We start from the raw sequence: 27,273 nt of genomic DNA on the forward strand, positions 1-27,273 counted from the left end.
GGCTATCTGCATCATAGTAAAGGACACGCCTCTAAGGCTGCTCCATGCGGCTGTACAATTTAAGACGTGTGAGGCAAGTTTTGAATGCGGCTATGAAGACATTGTCGGATTGATTAGAACGTGACACAACCCTCTCGCTGCTGGAGTGCTAAATCAGCGCCACCTCCTGGTTCATAAAAGTAAAATATTTTACCTGCCTGGTTCCTGAAAATAGCAGCTTGACAAAATTTCAATGTTTTTGCCTGCTCGCGGTATCCGTAGCATCCACCAAATAGCTGCTGGCTTCCTGCTTACCCTTGAGAAAGGTGGAGATGTATTCTTTAAAGAGAGAAGTATGCTGCTCTTTGAAATGCCACACCTCTATGACCTCTGCCACTGTGTAACCCTTCTTCAGAGCCCTCAGAATCTCAGGAGACCAAGCCAGACTCCTGTCAGAGAGCGCTCCGCATCGCTATCGCATCGCTAAGCCTTAATGAGCCTGAAATACCATTCCAGTGGTTGGAAATCTCTGAATATGATTCTGGGATGTCCCAGAGGATAAGGGCACGTCTAGTTTATGTAAGAATACAGGGTTGTAAAATCAATGTACCTTACAATCTCTTTCTTGCCTGCAGAATATCTCAGCATCATGGGGCATTTGTGCCCCCTGTACAGAGCATTATGACCAGAGGCGTGTAAGCTTTCAGGAATGCCCCCCCGGCAGTAGCTCCGCACCTCCGCTTTAAAATCAAAGGTGCTGCAACAAACTGTGGCATACCAGGCCATGAAATTTTCATGTATTTCTTTGGAGTCATTTGATCACATCCATAATATTCAGGAGTATGGTATGACCCGACATAATTCAAATTTTCCCTAGAGCAGAACTTGTGTGGCGCTAGAGAAGCCCACAGCTTTTGGCAGGGAGGCTAGTGGAAAAGGCAAAAAACTCATCTATCTATAATCTATAAATTTTCAGATTATAATGATTTTAATCCCCAAAGCCACCATGGTATTCAAAAGAATATGTCTATCAAAACTTCTCGCCTTGTGAGCAAAAACACAGAATCTTTGTACTTTTTAGCCCTGAACCGCTTAAAAAACTTTACTGCACAGTCAGGGCCATAACAACCCCACGGGACGCTTTTAGCATTTAGCAATGCCCAGACGTTAAATGCAGCATTTACCGTCTGGGCATTCGAGCGTATTTGATTGTTTAGTCAGGGAAATGTAATACAAGCGCCCGCAGTGGAGACATTTCTTGTGAATCTCACACTCGCTACAGACCTCCACACCCTCTCCCTGTGTTCCCTGAAGGCGCTGCACATGCAGGAATAAACTAATCACGAATTCAAAACTAAAAACAGATAACAAACACAGAGTTAACCACACATGGACTAGACAAACCTTGACTTGAGACCAGACGGGAACATTAAGCACAACACTGAAGCAACAAGCGCAACCCATGTAACCACATTCTGTCATGGACTCAGTCACTGCACCATTGTTTATGTTCAGTTCCGGTTGTATGTTCTTGTCACTTCCTGCCCCAGCCATTATTAGTTACTGCCAGCTTTACTTCCTGCTCCAGACCACACACCTGATCCCCATCTAGCCATCATTCGCCACTACTTAAGCACCACCTCTTGCACCAACCCATTGCCAGATTGTCTTTGTGTCTTAGTCAGCAATCCAGCATTATTCTCATGATCTTGAACCTGTGTATGACCTCGCTTCTCCTGACCTTGATTCTCGCCTCATCTTTGATCCTGCCTTGCCGTGAGTTTGACCCTAGCCTGCCTTGACCACCGCTTGTCTAAAACCCTGCCTGTACTGAACCTGCCTGATCTGTGTACTGACCTTCGCCTGCCTGACCACGAATTAAAGTGAATTGTGTTACCACTCGAATCCTGTCTTCGCTGTGCATGTGGGTCCGCTACCTCGGAAGCCGTGACAGTACAATCTGGCCAAACATGGACCCAGCCAGCGCCGAGACCATCCGAACCGAGCTCCAAGCCCAGGCGGAACGGATCCGCAAACAGGAGGAGCAGACCGGAGTGCTGCTCCAGGAGTTGGCTCAGCACGCGGCGCGACAAGAGGCGCAGGTGAATGCATATGGGGAACAACTGAGGCTACTCACCCAGCAACTCGCCGCGGGGCTGACGCCGGCGGCCGCTCCAGCTGTGCCCGTCGCTCCGACTCCGCGTCCTCCTGCACCGAACGTTCATCTGGGAGCTCCAGCACGCTTCTCCGGAGATTCAGGTGACTGTCGAGCGTTTATCACCCAATGTGAGATCCAGTTCGAGCTGCACGCGCCGGACTTCCCCACCGAGCGAGCCAAGGTGGCGTACGCCGTTTCCCACTTGGCGGGCAGAGCAGAGCTGTGGGCAACGGCCGAATGGCAGAATAACTCCGCCTGTATGAACACTTTCGCTGCCTTCTCCCTAGCGCTGAAACGCATTTTTCAAGAAATAACGCCGGGACGCGAAGCGGCCCAGCGGCTAACGAGCCTCCGGCAGGGCGACCGACCCGCGGCGGCTTACGCTATCGAGTTCCGCACACTAGCTGCGGAGGCGGGGTGGGACTCCACCGCTTTGAACGACGTGTTCCTCGCAGGATTGGCGCGGCGGGTCAAGAACAGCCTGGCGGCCACCGAGCTTCCGTCGGAGTTGGACGAGGTCATCGCGCTCGCCATCAAGGTGGATCGCCGGTTGTGGAGCAGTGACCGCGAACGCCGGGAGGAGGAGCGAGCCACACCCTCCCGCCATCTTCGACCGCCGTCTCGCAGCGCGGCGGCTCCACCCAATCCGACGATACGAGGGATTCCGCAGCCGACCGCGCGTCGGGCCACGCCCTATGCCCAGGGATTGGTGGAGCCCATAGAAGCGGTTAAGTCAGTACCCACCGGCGAACCAATGGAGGTGGGGCGGATTCGGTTGCCCGAAGCCGAGAAGAACCGCCGACGAGCACTCGGATTGTGCTTGTATTGCGGCCAGCCTGGCCACATCGCTGCATCGTGCCCAGTAAAAGCCCCCGCTCACCACTAGCCCGGAGGATAGTGGTGAGCCAGTCTTCAATGTGTCATGCCTCCGCCCGACCTATGCCCACCGTCACCTTATCCGTGAAACCCCAGTCTGTCCAGCAAGCGGTTCTGGTTGACTCAGGTGCCGACACCAGCCTCATGGACTCCAGACTTGTGAGACGGCTAGGTGTTAGCACGGTTCCCCTGCCCGCCTCGATGGAAGCAACAGCCTTGGATGGGCACCGGCTGTGGAGGGTGACTCACCGCACCGGCCCTGTAACTCTGACATTTGCTGACGGCCACTCCGAGCAGATTCACTTTCACGTGGTCGAGTCCTCCTATCACCCGGTCGTGCTTGGATACACCTGGCTTCGCCGACACAACCCCCGCCTCGACTGGAGGACCGGGGAGGTGGTGGAGTGGGATTCCGGCTGTCACAATTCATGTTTCGGGTCAGGGTCCGAGGCCACGGCAGAACCGTCCCCGGAGCCTAGCATGGAGGAGATCGACCTGTCTGAGGTACCATCCTGCTATCATGACCTCCAAGCCGTTTTCAGCAAGGTCAAAGCCACCAGCCTGCCGCCGCATCGGGCACACGACTGCGCGATCAATCTCCGCCCCGGAACCATGCCACCCAAGAGCAGGCTATACCAGCTCTCCGCTCCGGAACGCCAAGCCATGACGGCGTACATCAACCAGTCCCTGGCCGCTGGCCTCATCCGTCCATCCTCCTCGCCGGCGGGGGCCGGGTTCTTCTTTGTGGGGAAGAAGGACGGGTCCCTGCGACCTTGCATCGATTACCGGGGCCTTAACGCCATCACCGTTCGGGACTCCTACCCTTTACCCTTGCTCTCGTCCGCTTTCGAGCTTCTAGCCGACGCCAAGATCTTCACCAAGCTTGACCTGAGGAATGCTTACCACCTAGTTCGCATCAGGGAGGGGGATGAGTGGAAGACGGCGTTTAATACCCCCACCGGACACTATGAATATCTCGTCATGCCATTTGGACTCACCAACGCGCCGGCCGTCTTCCAGGCGCTGGTGAACGACGTACTAAGCCCCATGATTAACGTGTTTGTTTTCGTCTATTTAGTTGATATCCTGGTATTCTCTCGTAGCGAAGAAGAACATCGTGATCATGTACGCCAGGTCCTGAGAAAGCTGCTGGAGCACCGGTTATACGTCAAGGCAGAGAAGTGCGAGTTCCATGTCACCACCATCTCGTTCCTAGGTTTCGTGATCTCCCCGGAGGGAATTCAGATGGACCCCGTCAAGACGCAGGCTGTGACAGAGTGGCCCGTTCCCCAGTCTCGTCGGGACGTCCAACGGTTCCTGGGGTTTGCAAATTTCTATAGGCGCTTTATCCGCCGCTTCAGCACAATCGCTTCCCCCCTTCATGCTCTCACTTCCCCCAGGACAACTTTCCAGTGGACCCCAGAAGCCAATCGGGCGTTTCTCCAGCTCAAGGCCAGTTTCACCTCGGCTCCGGTGTTGCAGATGCCGGACCCGGCTCGTCAGTTCGTGGTGGAGGTAGATGCATCTGACTCCGGCGTGGGTGCGGTCCTGTCCCAGCGTGATCCTGAAGGTGGGCGACTGCATCCATGTGCCTTCCTGTCCCGCAAACTCTCCCCTGCAGAACGCAACTATGACATCGGTAACCGGGAACTACTCGCGGTCAAGGTGGCTCTGGAAGAGTGGCGTCACTGGCTCGAGGGCGCCGAGCAGCCATTCCTGGTGTTCACCGACCACAAGAATTTGGAATACATACATACCGCTAAGCGTCTGAACTCCCGCCAAGCCCGTTGGTCCTTGTTTTTCTCCCGTTTCAACTTCCACCTCTCCTACCGTCCAGGGTCAAAGAATACCAAGCCGGATGCCCTATCCCGAGTCCACGAGTCAGGGGAGGAGGTGGAGACGCCATCGACTATCCTGCCTGCATCTTGCCTAGTAGGGGCGGTCACCTGGTCTGTCGAGGTTCGGGTGAAGGAGGCCACCCGGGATTTGCCTCCACACCCAGCGTGCCCGCCGAATCGGCTGTTCGTGCCCCCGGAGCTTCGGGGGGAGGTGATCCACTGGGCCCACACCTCCACCTTTAGCTGCCACCCGGGAGTCCAACGGACAGCTTTTGTGGTGGGCAGTCGTTTCTGGTGGCCGTCAGTCCTCAAAGACATCAGGGAGTACGTGGCAGCCTGCCCAGTCTGTTCGACCCACAAGAACCCTAACCAGCGTCCTCCGGGGTTCCTCCAGCCTCTGCCCGTGCCTCATCGACCCTGGTCCCACATAGCACTGGACTTTGTCACGGGGTTACCCCCCTCCGGGGGGAACACAGTCGTCCTCACAGTAATCGACCGATTTTCCCGATTAACCCATTTCATCCCTCTGCCCAGACTCCCGTCGGCCAAGCAGACGGCTCAGGCAGTGCTTGAGCACGTGTTCCGGCTCCATGGGTTCCCCAAGGACGTGGTCTCCGATAGGGGCCCCCAGTTCGTCTCTCGGTTCTGGCATGAGTTTTGTTCCCTGCTCGGTGCCCAGGTCAGCCTGACGTCCGGATACCACCCGGAGTCTAACGGTCAGACCGAGAGGACCAACCAGCAGTTGGAGACCGGGCTTCGCCTTCTCGCCTCCACCAACCCATCCACCTGGAGCCAACAGCTCCTCTGGGTAGAATATGCCCACAACACCCTGCCTTGCTCCTCCACAGGTCTGTCACCGTTCCAGTGCGCATACGGCTACCAGCCCCCACTCTTCCCATCATTGGAGAGGGAGGTCGTCATCCCGTCCGCACATGCCCTCCTCCGCCGTTGTCGACGCACCTGGTTAAGAGCGCGCCGCGCTATGCTCGCAAGTCAAGAGCGCCACAAGAGGGCAGCGGATCGTCGTCGGTCACAGGCACCCAGCTATGCCGTAGGTCAGCAGGTGTGGCTCTCCACCAAGGACCTACCCATCAAGACCCAGTCACGTAAGCTGTCGCAAAGATTCATTGGCCCCTTCGTCATAGAGCGTATCATTAACCCATCTTCTGTCAGACTCTGCTTGCCTAGAACCATGCGTATCCACCCTACCTTCCACGTCAGTCGACTCAAGCCATTCCACTCTAGCCCTCTGGTTCCTCCCACGCCCCTACCTCCTGCACCACGGCTCATCGATGGGGGCCCGGCTTACACGGTCCGGGCATTGCTGAACAGTCGGCGGCGGGGTCGGGGGCTGCAGTACCTTGTTGACTGGGAGGGGTACGGACCAGAGGAGAGATCATGGATCCCGGCACGGGACATCCTGGACCCCAGTCTCATTCGGGAGTTCCATCAAGCCCACCCGGACTTCCCTGGGCCGTCTGGGAATCCGCCCTAGACGGGGGGGTTCTGTCATGGACTCAGTCACTGCACCATTGTTTATGTTCAGTTCCGGTTGTATGTTCTTGTCACTTCCTGCCCCAGCCATTATTAGTTACTGCCAGCTTTACTTCCTGCTCCAGACCACACACCTGATCCCCATCTAGCCATCATTCGCCACTACTTAAGCACCACCTCTTGCACCAACCCATTGCCAGATTGTCTTTGTGTCTTAGTCAGCAATCCAGCATTATTCTCATGATCTTGAACCTGTGTATGACCTCGCTTCTCCTGACCTTGATTCTCGCCTCATCTTTGATCCTGCCTTGCCGTGAGTTTGACCCTAGCCTGCCTTGACCACCGCTTGTCTAAAACCCTGCCTGTACTGAACCTGCCTGATCTGTGTACTGACCTTCGCCTGCCTGACCACGAATTAAAGTGAATTGTGTTACCACTCGAATCCTGTCTTCGCTGTGCATGTGGGTCCGCTACCTCGGAAGCCGTGACACATTCCATCTACTCAAACTAGGAACTTAAATACTAACACAGGTGATACTAATTACAACACAGGAACAAAAACAGGAAACCACATGACAAAACTCAAAACACCCCCGACAGGCTGGAGGGACGAACCGTAACAGAGCCCCCCCCTTAGGCTGGATCCAAGACGGACTAAACCCCAAATCAGAGGAGCCTGGGTAGGCGGAGGGAGGACTGGAGGTGGGCCAAAACAAAACTGAAACACAGAGCACATGACCAGAACAAGACCATACAGACAGTATCATGTAACCAGACCAAAAACACAAACAACCTAATGTAACCCACTAGCAAAACCCCACCAATATTCAAACATAAGCAAACAAACCAGTCCATGAGCACCACCGTCATGGTGGGTGGCGTGAACCAATTTTCATTCAGCATGCGCTGGGCCAAAACCGTACCCCCAAAGCAGAGGGCAGACAAGTAGTTCAAACAATGTAGTTTGTCACGGTGGGTGCCAATAAGGCAGGACCCATCCCAGACAGACGGGACGAAGCCAGACGCAGATCCAGAACCCGAGATGAAGCCAGACGGGGAGCTGGACCAGGCACACGAGACAAGCGAAGATCAGATGGCATGAAAACCAGGTGAGTCGATATGCTCAACAACCATGCTGGGCTCAGGACCAGACGAGATGGGCCCAGGACCACCAGGACAAGGACGTGTGGCAGACAATTGACCACCAGGACAACGACCTGTGGTGAACACTGGACCACCAGGACGAGGAGGGGTTAAGCAGTGCTGACCGGCTGCAGCATCAGATGAACCAGGACCCGAAGACGAACCAGAAGCTAAACCAGGACCAGGAGACAAGGACAAACCAGAGAGCGAACTACTCCGTTGAACAGCTATATGCTGTTGAGCAGGCAGAGGAAATAGACGCTGATGTAGCGCAGACTGCAGATGAGCCGAGGAACTTGATGGTGAGCCCCCCAATACAGGCACCGAAGCAAGTGCCGGTCCCACCGCGGCCCCAATAACACTTGTAGCACTGATTACACAAATATCGGAGCCTATGACACACCGGGGTCTGCACTGTTAAACCAGCTGTTTAAACATTGCCCATAACAGTCCCGTAAAAGTGTTCATAATCAACCTCATCCGTCTGTCCGATATTTTACAATCGTCTTGTGTCAAAGTTATTGAACCTGTTTCTGGTTACAATCCTGGTTTCAGAGGGGTTGTCAGGAGCTCCGCCCTTCTGGGATGGGGACGCCTCGCCGGAGTTCGCCAGGGGGTCCTTTCACTGCAGGCTCATCGTCCATGCACGTGGGCGCTCCCACGCAGGGGGCTCCTTGCCTGGGCGTGCAGGTGATGGGAGTTCATTGTCTCTAGCCAAGCTTGTGACGGAGCTAGAGTTTTGCAGTCTCTCAATGAAGCAGTGTACTCCTTGTTCTAATCGATCAAAATCAGAAACATACTCATCACCCTTGTGATAAAAATCATAGTTACAACTGGGAGAGTAGACCGGAGACACGCTTCCAACTCTTGCCACCAAATCATTGACCAACTCATCTAACTGATCAAAATGCGTGGTTACACCCCAAAACTTCCTTTGATCAGTAGTGATATCAACGCTAACACATGTAATTTGGCCTTAAGGACTTCTAAATCATCGAGATCAGAGTTTTCATCAGCCATCTTATTTAACATACAGAAGAGTGACATTCCAGCACATTATTCACGTCACAACAGCGTGTCAAGCAATTGATACATCATCACAACCCTGCTGAATAACACTTCAAACAATGCACACAATTACTTGCTCAAGGTCCTGCAGCTTCCCCTTGATGAAAACTGTCGCTTCTTTTCGCGCACAGCACCGTCCTCTCTTTCTCCGCCTCCGATAATCAGAATCTGGATAAATAAAGGCTTGAGTTAGTCAATGTCCATAGAACCCCCTTAAAAAACATGTTTAAAAAGAAATTTACCGGAGGATTGGGATGAGGATGACGACGGGCACGCTCCCTTGGGGAAGGAAACTCCTGACGACTCTAGGGGTTCTGCTACTCCGGTTCCGGGCCTCGCTGCTCCACTAGCAGCACCGCAACACCCCTCACAGACTTTGAAGGCCCTGTGCTCTGCTGCCAGGAAAACTCCCGCATCAACTCGCGGATCAGCCCCGCCTATTCCTGACACCTTTTTTGTTGTTGGTGCTTGCGCATCGACACATGTCTTCCGGGTTGGGTGAGGGCTTCCACACGCTTTCCAGGAGCGCTGCATCTGATACTGAGAAAAAGAGAGGCTTATTACAATAGACCCGGCGAAATAAAACACAATATAATTATGTCTTACAATAGCCATACTCATTGTCGAGGTTGTGATCGGTCAGAGGTGCTGGATGAATCTTGGTGTCTTTTTAGAAGAGAAAAAAAACATTTCTTATTTTCAACACATCGCAGACTTCAATGTCATTCAACCTATATTATGTGATAACTGACCAAAGAATCTAAGAACCGATCTGTTTTGGAAGGTGTGGAAGGCATGTTGAGCCGGTGAATGCCGCTGCTGTAGTTCAGAGGAGTGACATCCCAGCACATTATTCTCGTCACAACAGCACTTCGAGCAATTCATTGTGGCATTCAGCCTTCGTGCAGCTAGGGGGGGTCCTGTGGTTTTTGTGTGGGTCATCACCTGAGGTTGTTTCCTGCCTGTAATTAGTTGATTAGGTTGACCCACCTGTTATTTAGTATTTAAGTCATGCCTTTTGTTTCACCCATGCTGGTGTGTTAAGCCGTAAACGCGGTCTTAAGCTTGAAAGCTACGCCTAAGTTACAAGTTTAAAGAGAGGGGCCTTTTTGATGGAATGAAGTTTTGGTTTTCTTTGATGTTTTGTCTTCAAGTTTGTACTGTGTATCTGTCTTCTGTGCTTAGATATTTAGTTCAGCCTGATGGGTTCAGTGCTGTTTAGTTTATTCAGAGTTGTCTTGTGCCTTTTGTCTGTTGTGTGTTTTAGGTTCATTAAGGTAGTAGTGTTTAGTTTTCCTGCATAGCAGTGATTTCTTTGTTTGAACTTAGTCTTGCCTTGCAGTGAGTTTGTTTGTATTTAATAAGTCATTTTATCTAAAACTTTATCCCCTGTGTTTGGGTCGTGCATTTAGGGTCTTCGCTGTTCCCTGTTCCCCTGTGACCGGGTCAGCGTATGCAGCCAGGTGAGCATAAAGGTTCAGTAGAAAACTGAGTTTTTTTAGTAGCGCAACAAGGTTGCAGCGTAGTGCCGTGTGCACTCTGTGAGAGCCATAGCTCTTTATCATATTTTGTCAGGTTCTTTTAGCAGTAAGATGATACAATAATTTCTTAAGTTTTCTTTTGATACCAGAATTTTATTATCAGTGTCAGATGATACGAAATCTTTGTTTTTTGTTGTTTTGGCGTCCACTAATGTTGGCAAAGCCACAGAAAACAAGGTGCAACATGGAAAAGAGACAGACTATATTACTAGTGTGCAAAATGTGTCATGAGCAGCTGGCGTAAGGAGAGGCAAAGAGGCTGAGGAATCTGAGATGGGGAGGCTCATTTCCTGAATGTGAGTTTACCAAAAATAAATTAAATGAAATTACCAAATTTTAGTGAACATGTCAGCAAATACACCACGCTATCTGTCATACTGGTGCAGCACCTGGTCCTGCATTTACTGTTAGAGTTGGGTTAATGCATCATATCTGTTGTCCATTTGTTTTTGCATAGTTTAGCTGTGACAACATTTTTCTGGCCTGGGAGTTTCCTCTTAATATTATGTAGCTTGTTATATATAGTATAGGGAGGAAATACAGTTTTACAGTGTTACGTCATAAACAACAAGTTCTGTGGAAATACCCTGACGAACATGTGGGAGATCAAGAGGATCCTCTTCGCTGCCAAGTTAGTGTGTTATGACAGCTCAAGTCTACTGGCTAACTTGTTACAAAGCAGCAGCAGCACAAATGACACAAATACGATTGATCTCAACTCAACCAGTGTAGCAAACGTGTATAAAGAGTTTGACAAAGGGTCAGGAGTTCCTTCCAGAGACAAACAACTCTGCTCTCAACACCAGAAAAATAGAGCAAAATGCAAATACCGCATTAGACTGGAGGCAACAATGCTGCCTCCCCTGAGAAGAATGTTTTTAATCCTAAATCAAATGTGGTGCCATTTAGCAGTGAAGACCGGCAGAGATGCATTATGTCTCTGCGCTTAAAGAAGCAGGACTGAATCTTCTCAGGGCTCGACGTGAGCGGACAGGAGAGAGGGACACAAACGTACAGCTCAGGAGACAGGACTTAGAATGAACCAGGTTTATTTGGCATAAACCAAGAGGGCAGGCAAAATGGGAGTCGGGCAGGCAATCGTCAGAACCAATAAGCACAATTGCCAAAGAGAGGTACAGGCAAGGAAAAGGCAAACACTGTCAAAAACATGCACAAATTAAAACCATGGACTTACATAGAATTAGCTGGAAGGCTAAAAAAACGGGTGCTAGACTATCTAACTAACTATCTGACAGAGAACAAAGAGACGTGCAGGTGCTTAAATGCAGGTAGGTGATTGATGATGGGACACAGCTGGTGATCACATGACAGGAAACAAAGGTGAACTATGCATGACAGGACAGAACTGGAAGTGCATGAAAATAAAAGTATGACACATGACTAACTGAACTAAACTGAGGCAGACAGAAAACAAGACCAGAAACACCAACTAAACCAACACAAGATCCACAGGCTGGAACCTGGACAAATCTAACAGACAAACATTCAGACATTGCTTTACATTTTTTACAAAAGGTTATATACATGTTCCCAGGTCAACAGTAGAATCCGCAGTAGATGAGTTCACTTCTGCCAAGAAGAATCATTGGTGGTGAAGCTGATATTGCCTAAAAAAATAAAGTAGTAATATTAAACTAGTTGCTGCCAGCCACTCACAGCTTGTAGTAAGCTAACATTAGCAACAAAAGCTAACTACTACTACTGCAGACAGTCCAAAACACGACAAGCAGCAGCTTGTAATTTTGGTCAAATTTCACAGGGCAAGCTAAAACAACAACAATAGGTCAAGCATAAATTATATCACTTACTCAGTGCTCCTTGGACCGTTCTGTCCCAGCTGTTTTTTTCTCATTTCCTCTTGGCATCCGGAAGAAAACAACCATTCGAATCTTCAATAAGAATTTTGTACCAGATCGGTCATGGCCCGGGTTTTTAACCTACAGTGTGCCGGTGGAAATTGAACTACTGTTGGTAGAAGAATTGGAGCAGGCAGAAGGGTTTGTGGACAGAGAGAGAAGAGGAAAGGCTGGAGCCTAGATCTGAGAATAGGGACACTTAATGTTGTCACAATGACATGGAAAGGCAGAGAACTGGCAGACATGATGGAGAAAAGAAAAGTAGATCTGTGTGTGCAGGCGACAAGGTGGAAGGGCAGCAAAGCACGTAGTATTGGAGGAGGATACCAACGGTTCCACCATGGTGTGGGATAGGAAGACAAACAGGGTAAAAGTGATCCTGAAGGGGGAGTTGGTGAATAATGTTGTAGAGGTGAAAAGAGGGTAATGAGTCTAAAGCTCGAAATCGAGGGGTGATGGTGATTGTAGTCAGTGGGTATGCTCCACAAGTTGGCTGTGAGGTAGAAGAGAAGGAGAGATTCTAGAGTGAGTTTGATGAGCTCATAGAGAGTATCCCCAAAGGAGAAAGGGTAGTTGTTGGAGTAGATTTCAATGGACACACTGGTGAGGTGAACAGAGGTGATATGCAGGTTTGGACAGATGGTGGTGGTTATGCTAAGAGAATGGAACTGGCTGTATTAAACACATACTTCTAGCAGAGAGAGGAACACAGAGTGACAAACAAGAGGGGAGGTAGTAGCACGCAGGTGGACTATATCCTAACGTATGTAAACAAGATAATCTAAGACAGGGTAGTGACTGCAAAGTGGTGGGAGAATGTGTAGCCAGACAGCACTGCATGGTGGTGGGTAAGATGACTTTGTTAGTCAGAAAGAAGAGAGAGACAGCTGAGACAGGCTCTCGGTGGTCAGGAAGACTGTCATCTGAATGGAGGAAAGAAGATAAAGACACTTGGTGATGGAATGAGGAAGTACAGGACTATATTCATAGGAAGAGATTGGCAAAAACACTTCCGCACCTTGAATAGTGCAGACATGTTTTCTCTCCTTCGCTCCTGACTCTACTTTTTTTACAGTGTCCTTGTCTTTTCTGAGCACCTTGATCAATTGGGGAAAATGCTGACAGCCTTGTCTGATAGGCGAGAAGATGTTGCGGGTACCTCATTGACCCACAAGAGGCGATGGAACCCCCGTTTTGACTGATTGGATTATTGATTTAGACAAATTAGTCTTAATTTGTCTTGTCTCTTAATCATTAAAATGTTGCTACAATTGGCTGTGTATTATTTTTGTCCATTCTCCTCTTCCCCCTCCCTTCCCGGGTCCAATCTAGGTTGCCAGCTGTGCTTCTATCTTTTTTTCCCTTATTGTGTCTGTCTGTCTATCTATCTAAAAGAAAGTGGCATGTATAAAGGACTGAGTAAAGTACACAGGAGTACAAGGAAGTGCAGTGCAGAGTGAAGAGAGAGGTGGCAATGGCCAAACAGAAAGCTTAGAGAGCTGAGATGCATGACAGGTTAGACACAGAGGAAGTAGAGAACGACTTGTACAGGCTAGCCAGACAGATGGATAGAGATGGGAAGGATGTGCAACAGATAAGGGTGAAACATGGTGCAAGCCAGGCTTAGGAAGAAGGTGGAGATCTGTGCGCAGCAGTAGTGTGTCATGGCCAGTAAGAGCACCACTGATGCCATTTGTGAGAATGTTGATGAAAAGTACAGAGATGGTCAGAAGGAGCTGCATTGTTTCTTTGTGGATTTAAAGAAGGACAATGTGCTGGAAAGGAGCTGTGGTACTGTATAAGGTTGTTGGGAGTGGCAGAGAAGTATGTCAGAGTAGTCCAGGACATGTATGGGAGAAGTATGACGGTGGTGAGATGTGCTGTAGGTCAAACAGAAAAGAGTTCAAGGTGGAGGTGGGACTACACCTAAGGATCAAATTTTAATCCATCTTTTTTGCTATGCTGATGGACAGGCTGGCAGACAAGATCAGACAGGAGCCACCCTGGACAATGATATTTGTGGGGTTTGCGCTGGAAAGAAGAGGCATGATAGTCTGTCGCAGGACAGAATACATGTACATGTGTCTAAATAAGAGGGGTCAAGGTGGAACAGTGAGGCTGTATGGGGCTGAGGTGAAGAAGGTGCAGGAGTTTAAGTACTTGCGTTCAACAGTTCAGTGTGATGGCAAGTGTGGAAAAGAGGTGAAGAGGCGAGTGCAGGCAGGTTGGAGCGAGTGAAGGAAACTGTCCAGAGTGTTGTGTGAAAGAAGAGTGTCAGCAAGACTCAAAGGAAAGGTGTTCAAGACAGTGGTGAGAACAACTCTGCTCTATGAGACCAGCTATGCTCTGTGTTAGAGATGGTAGCAGTAAGAAAGACACAAGAGGCAGAGATGAAGATGTTGAGGTTCTTCTTAGGAGTGACAAGCTTGGACAGAATCGGGAATGAGCTCATCAGAGGGACGCCACATGTTGCCTGTGTTAGCAACAAAGTCAGAGAGCCAGACTGAGATGGTTTACACATGTGCAGAGGTGGGATAGTGAATATATTGGTAGAAGGATGTCAGAGATGATGCTGCCAGACAAGAAGGCAAGATGATGACCAAGGAGGAGATATATGGATGTGCTAACAGAGGACATGAGGTTGGCTGGTGTGAGTGTAGAAGATGCCCAGAATAGCATGAGATGGAAAAGGGTGATTCGCTGTGGCGACCCCTGTATATATGTAACCGAAAATTGTTCACAACAAATGCACACAGTCAGCAGAATCTGCAACTTCATCCAAGAGAAACCGGTAGTGGTAGATTCACTGCAGCACTGGGATATTCATTTGTGCTTCTATAGGCGCAGAGACATGATGTATCTGCCGGTCCGTTGCAGGATGCCGGCCTTCTGCTCTCTGTTGCAGGCAGCTTTGTGCTCCTCCATATGGCGTAACTCGTTGGCGCTGTACTCTGGCTCATACAACTAACACGAATATCAACCTGTGCTGAGCTGTCTTCTAAATAATCTACAGCAGGAAATTCGGCTATTGAATATTCGTGCTGTATGCATATGCGAGGACAAACAATGGCAGACAGAGCATTTGGCTCAAGCAGGCTGGCTCCACCGCCTTTTCAGCCTGGCCCCATCCCCCTCAGTCTGACTGTTGCTGGGGCAAGTACAGAGAAAACCAGGAAGAACAGGAAGAAGTTTTTTAGCCCATGGCAAACCATCTGCCAAGGTATCTCTACATAGCAATTATGGAGGAATCTGAATGTCCCTTCATTCTTAAATATTACCTGACATCGTTTTGGTCAACCCCCATGGAAAATTGGTGAAGTTTGCCTTTAATGCAGCACCTCAAGATATCTGCACCATTCTGAGCATCTGTCATAACCTGGACTGTTCCTGTGTGGTTTTGTGTTGTCATGTTCAGTTCCTGTTTTACTTTTCCAGCTGTGTTCAATTAGTTATCACTTCAGTTACTTAAGCTCCAGCACTCACCTGTTCCGTTTTTCAGATTATTGTTCAAGCACCTTGTTGTTCAGCCTTCCAGTGAAGTCTATGCTTTTGACTCGTGCCTGTACCTTGACCGTGCCTTTGCCTTGTCCCTGCCTGTACATCTGCTGGAACCTTTTGACAGTAGGTACATACAGAAGGTAAGGTCATGCAGGCTGGATGCTGATTCAACACAGACAAGACAACATTATAAATAAAGCCTTATAACCAAATTCTATATATTTAAAGTGTTTCAATAATATATTTCAACAACAATATCACTGTGTAAAGGCAGTGAAAGAAAAAATGGTTGTGTTATATCATGTTCTAACATCCCTTCATGCGTACATATTTCTGGTGGGCAAATCTTCATTGGTAAAATGTATTCTTCTCAAGTTGACTCATCGAACATAAACTAAACACCACTTTAAAATTCAGGCAATCATAATAGAATAGAATAGAATAGAATAGAATAGAATAGAATAGAATAGAATACCTTTATTGTCCCGAGATGGGGAAATTACCATGTTGCAACAGCACAAAGACATATAGACATAAATACAGAAGAAATCGCACAATAATAATAATAATAATAATAATAATAATAATAATAATAATAATAACACAATAATTATAAGAAATTAGAATTTAGAACTCCACAGGTTATCAACATTATGTACACATAACAATGAGGTAAGGTGACTGCACCAAACAAAGTGAGTGAGATAATAAAGTGACTGGTGCAATTGCCCTGGAGAGGTAGCGTGTGTGTGGCAGTGTGCTAGAAATGTGCACCATGTTATAATTGTTCGTTATGCAGTCTGACAGCAGCAGGAAGGAAATACCTGCGGAATCTCACCTTCCCACAGCGAGGGTGGATCAGTCTGTCACTGAATCTGCTCTCCAGTGCAGTGTGTCCTGCAGTGTGTCCTGCAGTGGGTGGGACTCGATTTGAATTTTGCCAGAACCCTTCTGTCTCCCACCTCTCTCACTGACTCCAGTCTGCAGCCCAGGATGGAGCTGGACTTCTTAATGACCTTATCCAGCTTCTTACTCTCCCTCTCTGTGATGCCCCTGTTCCAGCAGACCACACCGTACAGGATGGTTGATGACACCACAGAGTCATAGAAAGTCCTCAGAAGTGTCCCCTTCACTCCAAATGTTGTGCCCTCTTCATATAAATCTCAGTAATCTGATCAAACTCTGTATTGTGTGGAAAAGTTTGCAAGTATTAGGCAGAGTATATTTTATCTGTGCTGGCTGTTTTGTGTTTTTTTTTCCACATACTCATTCTACAACTCTGCAGCTGTGAAGCAGCTGCCAGCTGTGTCTATGGCTCCCAATAAGTAATTGGAGGAAAGCATTTTAGTTGAATAGTGATCTGAGGTTAATTTGGAAATCAGTGAATCTGCGGTAATCATAGCTACAATAAATTATAACAACAGGCAATGTTTATGGTTGAATCAAAAGAAAAGATGTCTCCCAGATGAAACTTGATGAATATAAATGAGAATTGATTGAGAATTGAAACAGGCATATTAGAGACATCTGAGAAAATACTACAAAAAATAAAAATAAGAACTTGATGTATCATTGCTACCTACAGTATCCAGTTGTGTCTCTGTAATATACAGAGGAAAACAATGTTTTTACATGCACTTAAGGTGTGTCACGATCTGGGTTTTTTTGTTTCTTGTTTATTTTGAAGGACTTTTCTGTTTCACCTTAGTTGTCAGGTTTTGGTTCCAGTTTCCTGTTTTATTTTGTAAGCACTTTCGTTTCTGGTCATACCACATCAGTTCCTGCTTTACTCCCGGTCCTCATTACACACACCTGTTTCACATCAGTAATCAGCCACTTGTACTTAAGCACCACCTTTAACCATGTTACCTTGCCAGATCATCGTTTGTGTATGCCAGTCATCTCGTTCCCGCAATCCTCAGCTCACCCCGTCATTGATCCCGTTCCGCATTCCTGACCGCCGACGCCTGCCTAACCCGAATGGTATTGTAGCCTTGCTTACTTTGTTACTGAACCTTGTCTGTCTCTGGACCTGATTAAGCCTGCTCCTATTGACCTGAATCCCGCTTCTTATCATGTTTGACCTGGACTGTCTGCGACTACGATTACCGAAATAAACCCTGATTCTTTACCATCTACCTGGTGTCCTTACGCCGTGCATGTAGGTCCGATGTCAGCTGCACCCTGTCAAGGTGTTGGTGTCACAGACTGGGCTATTGTTGTAGTATTGTCTGGCCAGATTCACATTTAAATCACTTATGTGGATACAATCATGTATGTTAACCCCTTCTCGTTCCATGGAAATCACGTCTGAACAAACTGAGAGATTCAAATGAAAGCTGTTCTTCAATCCTTAGAAGTATATGAAAGTGTGTGGTCAGAGGTGTCACTGTTCACTGTTGATATGAATGGTAAATAGTTATACACTGTAGAACACAAGAGAAAGAAATAATCTGGATTTTTCCCTTATAAATACATGCAAATATCTCCCAGGTGTATAGATAACACACTAAATGATAAATGAATCCAAATACTGAACCAAATGCGTTTATATAATAAGAAATAAATCAAATAGTGAAAACTATTTGAATTAATGTCACACAATAGTGTGACAATAATTTTTATGGAGTCTTGCATATCTATGTGTTCTGCGCAGTCTCACGTACACTATGACTTTGTCCGCTTTCATCTAGCACTTATGGTAATGACACTGCAAGCCTGAGAATGGGGAGAGGGGTGGTTCTGAGGAGCTTGGTAACGCTGGAGAGGAGGGGATTTTTTCCACCTTGCTTGGTCGGAAAAAAAGTGTAAGCCTTACGGCCTCCATCTTGGATTGCTTGTGTTACGCTTGGTTTCAAATTTAGCAAGTTATGGCTCACAGTACTGAATTTTTTTTTCACTCAGGAGTTGGAACAGAACACTTGCAGTTTTCAGACCATTGTGGATATACAGTGTGTTTTGGACCAGAATGCTTTCGGTACATACAAACAAAGTAAACGTTAGTGCTGAATTTAATGAATCTCCACTATACATATACAGTTGAATGCAGTTGATAATGAAAAATTAGGTCACCATGACCTTGACTTTCAACCAGCCAAATTGAAAGGAATTCATTCATAGCAGATGAGGGCGAGCGCTTTTTGTGGCATTGGCAGCTGCAATTAGATGCTGTGACACATGCCACCAAATCTAGCCGCCACCCACTCTTAGTCCTAGTTATCGCATCGAGACTGTGTCTGCTCCCCGACCAGCTAAACTACTCTATACAAGTCACAAACAAATCAAAGAGGAGTGGCTTATTAGAATTTAATAAACATGAAAACAGTTCCTTGTTGGGCCTGAAAATACCACAACAGCACTGATACACACAGAGACGAGAACAATATAGCACACTGAGAGCCAACCAGAGATTTTACTTGGCCAAGGGGAGCTCGCCTGAGATCTTAGCATTGTAAGCGCTTCACTCAGAGACCAACCAACGAACTTCCCCAAAGCACAACATTTTATTGAAGCTTGTACACGCCTTCATCTTCACATCATTGGTGAACTTGTTAACATGCGGAAACACACACATTAGGCATAGCAATACTCCTCCAAAACCTCTTGTGGTTTTGAACACCTACGCCTGAGTAGGAGCACAGAGCAAATGGTAAATGTGACAAAATTGTTCTTCGTACATGACAATACTTGGAAACCTGTGGTTAGAGGTCTGTGCACCTGTCAATGTGGTTATAAGGCACAGCAAATGCAAACCATAAGTGGAAAATGTAAAAAAGGTTAAATGATACATAAAAAGATAAATGAATATAGATGAAATGAATATAAATGCTTATGTGGGTTAAATGATATAGAATAAACAACAAAGATAAATGAGATTAATAATAGATGAAAATATTTTTTCTTCAACACATGCCACCAAATCTAGCCGCCACCCACTCTTAGTCCTAGTTATCGCATAGAGACTGTATCTGCTCCCCGACCACCTAAACTACTCTATACAAGTCACAAACAAATCAAGGAGGAGTGGCTTATCAGAATTTAATAAACATCAAAACAGTTCCTCTTACAGAACAAAGTAACAGTAAGTTAATAAAGTGTGGTTTATTAAATATCAGATCTTTCTCATCCAAATTCTTGTTAATAAATGACTTGATAAGTGACCATCACATAGGTCTGTTCTGTCTCACTGCAACCTGGCTGCAGCAGGATGAATATGTTACTTTAAATGAGTCGACTCCAACGAAACACATCAACTATCATTTTCCTAGAAGTACAGGTCGAGGTGGAGGAGTAGCAGCTATTTATAACTCCGATTTATTAATTACTCCTAAACCTAAACATAGTTATAACTCATTTGAGAGCCTCACTTTGAGGCTCTGTTTTGTATTGGAATGCTCTGTTTTGTATTGTTTATTGTCCTTCTGCTCTATATTCAGAGTTCTTAACTGAATTCTCTGAATTCTTATCTTACTTAGTTCTTAGCACTTAGTTCTTAATGTTACTGTAGTGGTAGAATTTAACATCCATGTAAGATGTTGACAGCTTTTAACTCCTTAATAGACACTATTGGTTTTACACAGCAGGTAAATGAACCCACTCATCGTTTTAACCATACCCTCGATCTTGTCATGACATATGGGGTTGAAATTAACAATTTTCATTCATGTAAGATGTTGACAGCAACAGTCTTAGCACTGCTTTTAACTCCTTAATAGACACTATTGGTTTTACACAGCAGGTAAATGAACCCACTCATCGTTTTAACCATACCCTCGATCTTGTCATGACATATGGGGTTGAAATTAATAATTTTATAGTTCTTCCCCCAAAACCCTTCCCCAAAAACCATTTCTTATTAACTTTTGAATTTAGCATAGTTGACCTTACAATAGCTGGAAAGAAATGTTACTATAGCAGATGTTTATCTGACAACGCTGTCAGATTCAAGCAGATGATTCCATTGTCTTTTGCCTCATTGTCTTGTAGATACACAGAGGAGAACAGTCACCTTAATCCTTATGAAAAGGTTGACTGTCTTGTATATGATGCTGCAGCATCATATACAATGTATATGATATGATGTACAATGTTAGACACAGTGGCTCCTCTGAAGAAAAAGACAGTGAATCAGAGGAGGTTAGCTCCGTGGTATAACTCAGAGATCCGCAGCCTAAAGCACAGGACTAGACAACTAGAAAGGCAGTAGCGTTCCAACAAAATAAATGTAAACTGCATTGCATGGAAGGACAGTCTAAAAGTCTTTTCCTCCTTAGTTGAGGAAAACAAAAACAACCCCAGGTTTCTTTTCAGCACTGTAGCCAGGCTGACTAAAACTCATAGCTATGTTGAGCCTACTATCCCCTTAAATCTCAGCAGCAATGACTTTATGAAATACTTTACTAATAAAATTATCACCATTAGAGAAGACATTCAACAGCAACTTCCTCCAAATGACAGAAAGCACTGTCTAGATCCATCAACTTTAAATTTACCAAATCCTCTGTCTTACCTAGACAGCTTCTTCCCCATAACTCATATGGAGTTAACCTCAATAATCAACTCTTCCAAGTCGTCCACTTGTCTTTTACTGTAGATCCAATCCCAACCAGATTACTCAAAGAAGTTCTACCTTTATTCAGCTCGTCCATATTAAATCAAATCAACCAATCTTTACACTTAGGCTATGTACCACAGGCTTTTAAGGTGGCTGTTGTCAAACATTTATTGAAAAAAACTACTCTGGACCCTGGAGAACTAGACAACTATAGGCCCATTTCAAATGTACCCTTTATTTCTAAGATTCTTAAAAAAATCGTGGCTAAACAATTATCTGACCACCTGAGTGGGAATACCCTGTACGAAGATTTTCAGTCAGGATTTAGAAAACAGAACCTTCTTGCTGTGAGGCGACAGTGCTACCCACGGCACCACCGTGGTGGGTAGCACGGCACCACCGTGGTGGGTAGCACGGCACCACCGTGGTGGGTAGCACGGCACCACCGTGGTGGGTAGCACGGCACCACCGTGGTGGGTAGCACGGCACCACCGTGGTGGGTAGCACGGCACCACCGTGGTGGGTAGCACGGCACCACCGTGGTGGGTAGCACGGCACCACCGTGGTGGGTAGCACGGCACCACCGTGGTGGGTAGCACTGTCGCCTCACAGCAAGAAGGTTCTTGGTTCGATTCCCGGAGGCGGCCCTGGTGCCTTTCTGTGTGGAGTTTGCACGTTCTCCCCGTGTTTGCGTGGGTTCTCTCCGGGTTCTCCGGCTTCCTCCCACAGTCCAAAGACGTGCGTTAGGTTGATTGGCTTCTCTGCATTGCCCGTAGGTGTGAGTGTGTGAGTGAATGGTTGTCTGTCTATGTGTTGCCCTGCGATGGACTGGCGACCTGTCCAGGGTGTACCCTGCCTCTCGCCCGTAGCCAGCTGGGATAGGCTACAGCACCCCCGTGACCCCGCACTAGGGAGTAAGCGGTTAAGAAAATGGATGGATGGATTTAGAAAACATCATAGCACAGAAACAGCTCTGGTTAGAGTCACTAATCATCTTCTCTTAGCTTCAGACAATGTCAGTTTCTGTCCTTGTCCTGTTAGATCTTAGTGCTGCATTTGATACAATTGATCATAACATTCTATTACAGACACTAGAACATAGAATAGGGATTAAAGGAACAGCATTGGGATGGTTTGCATCCTATTTGTTGAACAGATTCCAGTTTGTTCATGTTAATGAGAAATTCTCCCCATGCACAAGGATTAGCTATGCAGTACCACAGGGTTTTGTCTTTGGTCCAATTCTGTTTAGTCTAACTAAATCCAGATAAAAACTCTCATTGTTGGGCCTAAAAATCTGAGAGAGACACTATTGAGTCAGATAGCCACCCTGGATGGCATAACATTAGCTTCAGATTCTACTGTGAGGAAACTTGGTGTCATCTTTGACCAGGATCTCTCTTTTACATCATACATTAAACAAATCTCTAGAACCGCCTACTTTCATCTTAGAAGTATTCAAAATCAGAAGCATCCTCTCTCAGAGCGATGCAGAGAAACTGATTCATGCATTGATTCATGCGTTACTTCTAGGCTGGACTACTGTAACTGCTTACTCATAGGATGTCCTATCAGCTCCTTTAAAAAGCCTACAGCTTATTCAAAATGCTGCAGGACTTAGAAAGAGGGATCACATTTCCCCTACATTGGTTTCTCTGCACTGGTTGCCTGTAAAATGATAGAATTTAACATTCTCCTGCTCACCTACAAAGTACTCAAGGGTAAAGCTCCTTCTTATCTTAAAGACCTCATGGTTCTTTATGCTCCGCTTTAAACCTTCCTTTTTTATAAAGCTTATAGTTAGAGATGGTTCAGGTCACTGGCAATGATTGTTAGTCACAGGAACCATCTCTTAGTTAAGCTGCAATAGACATAAACTGCTGGGGGACTTTACTCGATGTGTGTTCAACAATTAGTGTCAAAACGGCACAACAGAACACCCTCTATCGGGCATGCATAATAATAATAATAATAATAATAATAATAATAATAATAATAATAATAATAATACAGCTTCAGCCTATACCAACAAAGTTTTACTATTTATTAAACATTAAAACATTAAATGATGTTATAGAGGTGGCATTGGTGATATACAGTCATATTTTTTATGCAGCGTATGACAATACCCTGTACTGTATGTTCCATGTTCCACACTAAATGTCACAGCCTGGACTCACTTCCTGCTTTATTTTCTTATACTTCCGGTTTTGTCTTGTCACTTTTGTTTTAACTTTACTTTGCAGTCACGTGATATCCCCAGCTGTATTCTATCAATCATTACTCACCTGTGTTCTCATTAGTATTTAAGCACCACCTCTAAGCCCAGCACCTTGCCAGATTGTCTCTTTATGTTACTGCCAGCAATCCAGCGTTTTGGTATCCGTGATCTTGAAACCCGTGTATGATCCTGTTTTGTACCTGACCACGTCTCCAGCCCAGCCTGTGATTATCCTGCCCTGCCGTGAGTTGACCCTAGCCTGCCTTGTGACTACTGCTTGTCTAAATCCTGCCTGTACTGTACCTGCCTGCTCTGTGTATCAACCTTTGCCTGCCTGACCACGAGAACCAGTAAACTGCGTTACCACTCAAGTCTTGTCTCCGCTGTTGCGTGTGGGTCCGTTACCTCGAGCATCGTGACAGTACAATCTGGCCACACTCGGACCCAGCCGGCGTCTTGCATCTGGTTAAGGTCTGCAAGGGATTTCTTTATTGTGTTCGTGGACACCGCAGAGTCGCGATGGTGTTTTCCTGCTCGAGGCTGCCGGAGGACCTCCGCTGGTGCTTCGGGGAGCTCGCGAGGAATTACGCGGAAGCCCCCAGTCTGAAGGCGCGGCTCCGCGTTATAAAACAGGCGATTGCTATCCTGGAGGAGGAATTCTGGTGGCTTGACTACCCAGAAGTGCAGACGCTTTTTGAGAGGCTCCAGGCAGTGCGGAAGGATTTGGCACGCGCTCTGCGCGCGGCGCCCGCCAGCTGTTCCTGCTTCACCGGAAAGAGATCCTGTCGCTGCTCAGTCGAGCCAAGCTCACGTTCCTGTCGTCGCTCAGTCAAGCCAAGCTCACGTTCCTGTCGTCGCTCAGTCAAGCCAAGCTCACGTTCCTGTCGTCGCTCAGTCGAACCAAGCTCACGTTCCTGTCACTGCTCAGTCGAACCAAGCTCACGTTCCTGTCGCCGCTCAGTCGAGTCAAACTCACTCCCCTGTTGCCACTCAGGCAGATCCAGTCCCTGCTCCAGACGTCGCTCAGGCAGATCCAGCTCCCGTTCCAGACTCCAGCTCATCGAACCAAGTCCATGCCCACGTTACCGCCATAGTTCCCCAGTCCAATTCAGTCCGTGCCGTGGACCCAGCTCCTGCTTGAGCCCTGGCGGTTGAGGAGGTGAAGGCCACAGCTAGTCGTCGGAGGTCCAGACGGCGTCGACGACAACCGGATTCCCCTGTCCAGGCTCCAGAGGACTCGGCCACTGAAATCAAGCGGCCCTCTCCGCCAGCAGAGGGCCCTCTCGCTCCATCATACGACATGCCCATCTCCATCACAGGCATCCCGGACAGCATCTTCCTGCGGATCCGTGCCCAATGCGCCCCTCCGGTCCTGTTCCTGTTTGCACACTGGCTGAACTCCGCTGAGGCAGAGACCGACCCGGTAATTAAGGAGCGTCACTTCCATGAAGCCGCCCTGCTCATCGCTCGGAAGCCTGCGCTGCGCGAGGCCCTGGGTTTCATTGAACCCCCGTCAGAGCCTGCACCCGTTCCTGCATCAGAGCCTGCACCCGTTCCGGCATCGGAGCCTGCACCCCTTCCTGCATCAGAGCCTGCACCCGTTCCGGCGTCTAAGCCTGCACCCCTGGCCCCAGCGTCTAAGCCTGCACCCCTGGCCCCAGCGTCTAAGCCTGCACCCCTGGCCCCAGCGTCTAAGCCTGCACCCCTGGCCCCAGCGTCTAAGCCTGCACCCCTGGCCCCAGCGTCTAAGCCTGCACCCCTGGCCCCAGCGTCTAAGCCTGCACCCCTGGCCCCAGCGTCTAAGCCTGCACCCCTGGCCCCAGCGTCTAAGCCTGCACACCTGGCCCCAGCGTCTAAGCCTGCACACCTGGCCCCAGCGTCTCTGGCTGCACACCTGGCCCCAGCGTCTCTGGCTGCACACCTGGCCCCAGCGTCTCTGGCTGCACACCTGGCCCCAGCGTCTCTGGCTGCACACCTGGCCCCAGCGTCTCTGGCTGCACACCTGGCCCCAGCGTCTCTGGCTGCACACCTGGCCCCAGCGTCTCTGGCTGCATCACTGGCCCCAGCGTCTCTGGCTGCATCACTGGCCCCAGCGTCTCTGGCTGCATCACTGGCCCCAGCGTCTCTGGCTGCATCACTGGCCCCAGCGTCTCTGGCTGCATCACTGGCCCCAGCGTCTCTGGCTGCATCACTGGCCCCAGCGTCTCCGGCTGCATCACTGGCCCCAGCGTTTCCGGCTGCATCACTGGCCCCAGCGTCTCCTGCGTCTCTGGCTGCAGCAACTCCCGCCCTAGCCTTACCTCAGTCATGCCCAGCTCCAGCCTAGCCTGCAGCAGCTCAAGCCTCAGCCCAGTCTGCAGCAGCTCAAGCCTCAGCTCCGCCTGCAGCAGCTCAAGCCTCAGCTCCGCCTGCAGCAGCTCAAGCCTCAGCTCCGCCACGTCAAGCTCAAGCCTCAGCTCCGCCACGTTAAGCTCAAGCCCCATCCTTACGCCAGCTAGTGGACACCCCTGGTCAGTCACACCAGGCCTCAGTTCCTGTTCCTGTTCCCGTCGGCCATATTGAGGCCGTTCCTGTTCCTGTTCCCGTCGGCCATATTGAGGCCGTTCCTGTTCCTGTTCCCATCGGCCATATTGAGGCCGTTCCTGTTCCTGTTCCCGTCGGCCATATTGAGGCCGTTCCTGTTCCTGTCGGCCATATTGAGGCCGTTCTAGTCCCAGTTCCTGTCGGCTCCTCAGAGGAGGACGCCGTTCCTGTTCCTGTCGGCCAAGTAGAGGCCGTTCTAGTCCCAGTTCCTGTCGACCAAGTAGAGGCCGTTCTAGTTCCTGTCGGCTCCTCTGAGGAGGACGCCGTTCTAGTTCCTGTCGGCTCCTCTGAGGAGGACGCCGTTCTAGTTCCTGTCGGCTCCTCTGAGGAGGATGCCGTTCTAGTTCCTGTCGGCTCCTCTGAGGAGGATGCCGTTCTTGCCACTGTCGGCTCCTCGGAGGAGGCCGCAGTTCTAGTTCTTGCCACTGTCGGCTCCTCGGAGGAGGCCGCAGTTCTAGTTCTTGCCACTGTCGGCTCCTCGGAGGAGGCCGCAGTTCTAGTTCCTGCCACTGTCGGCTCCTCGGAGGCCGCAGTTTCCGACGATCCCCAGGTGGGGGTCGCTCCCGCCGCAGCCCCTGTTGCAGCCCCTGCCGACCTCCCAGAGGAGGTCGGTCCAGCTCTGTCTCCTGCCGACCTCCCGGAGGAGGTCGGTCCAGCTCTGTCTCCTGCCGACCTCCCGGAGGAGGTCGGTCCAGCTCTGTCTCCTGCAGACCTCCCGGAGGAGGTCGGTCCAGCTCTGTCTCCTGCCGCCCTCCCGGAGGAGGTGGTCGGCCCGCTCCTGGTCCCTGTGGTTTTTGTGCCAATGTGTGCAGGTGCAGTTCCTGGTGGTCCGGTCCCGGCCACGCTCGTCTCAGCTCCTGGTGGCCCGGTCCCGGCCACGCCCGTCTCAGCTCCTGGTGGTCCGGTCCCGGACACGTTTGCCTCAGCTCCTGGTGGTCCGGTCCCGGACACGTTCGCCTCAGCTCCTGGTGGTCCGGTCCCGGACACGTTCGCCTCAGCTCCTGGTGGTCCGGTCCCGGACACGTTCGCCTCAGCTCCTGGTGGTCCAGTCCCGGACACGTCTGTCTCCGCTCCTGGAGGCCCGGTGCCGGCCACGTCTGCATCGGTTCCTGGTGGCCCGGCTCCGGCCTCGTCTCCACGTCTGTCTTCACCTCTGGTTCCTGCCTCGTCTCCACGTCTGTCTTCGCCTCTGGTCCCTGCCTCGTCTCCACGTCTGTCTTCGCCTCTGGTTCCTGCCTCGTCTCCACGTCTGTCTTCGCCTCTGGTTCCTGCCTCATCTCCCCGCCGGTCTTCGCCTCTGGTTCCTGCCTTGTCTCCACGTCAGGCCTCGTCTCCACGTCTGTCCCCGTCGCTGTTCCCGGCTTTCCGCCGGCTCTCGCCTCACCTGCCTGACGGAGGGTCAGGTCCTTGGCGCATCCTGTGGCGGGGATGGCGCTGCCTCCT

The 27,273-nt window shown here is 49.0% G+C and overlaps 1 long non-coding RNA gene across 1 annotated transcript; it reads right to left on the reverse strand.

The window, feature by feature from the left end:
- Positions 1 to 8,478: 8,478 nt before the first annotated feature.
- LOC114849790 (uncharacterized) lies at positions 8,479 to 11,363 on the reverse strand. The gene is made up of 4 exons (XR_003784697.3): positions 11,293 to 11,363; positions 9,174 to 9,222; positions 8,799 to 9,096; positions 8,479 to 8,724 (listed from the first exon to the last, which is right to left on the reverse strand). It is a non-coding gene; the product is annotated as an uncharacterized LOC114849790 (long non-coding RNA).
- Between the last annotated feature and the right edge of the window lie 15,910 nt (positions 11,364 to 27,273).

The sequence above is a fragment of the Betta splendens genome, chromosome 24 (assembly GCF_900634795.4).
Source record: "Betta splendens chromosome 24, fBetSpl5.4, whole genome shotgun sequence".
NCBI lineage: Eukaryota > Metazoa > Chordata > Actinopteri > Anabantiformes > Osphronemidae > Betta > Betta splendens.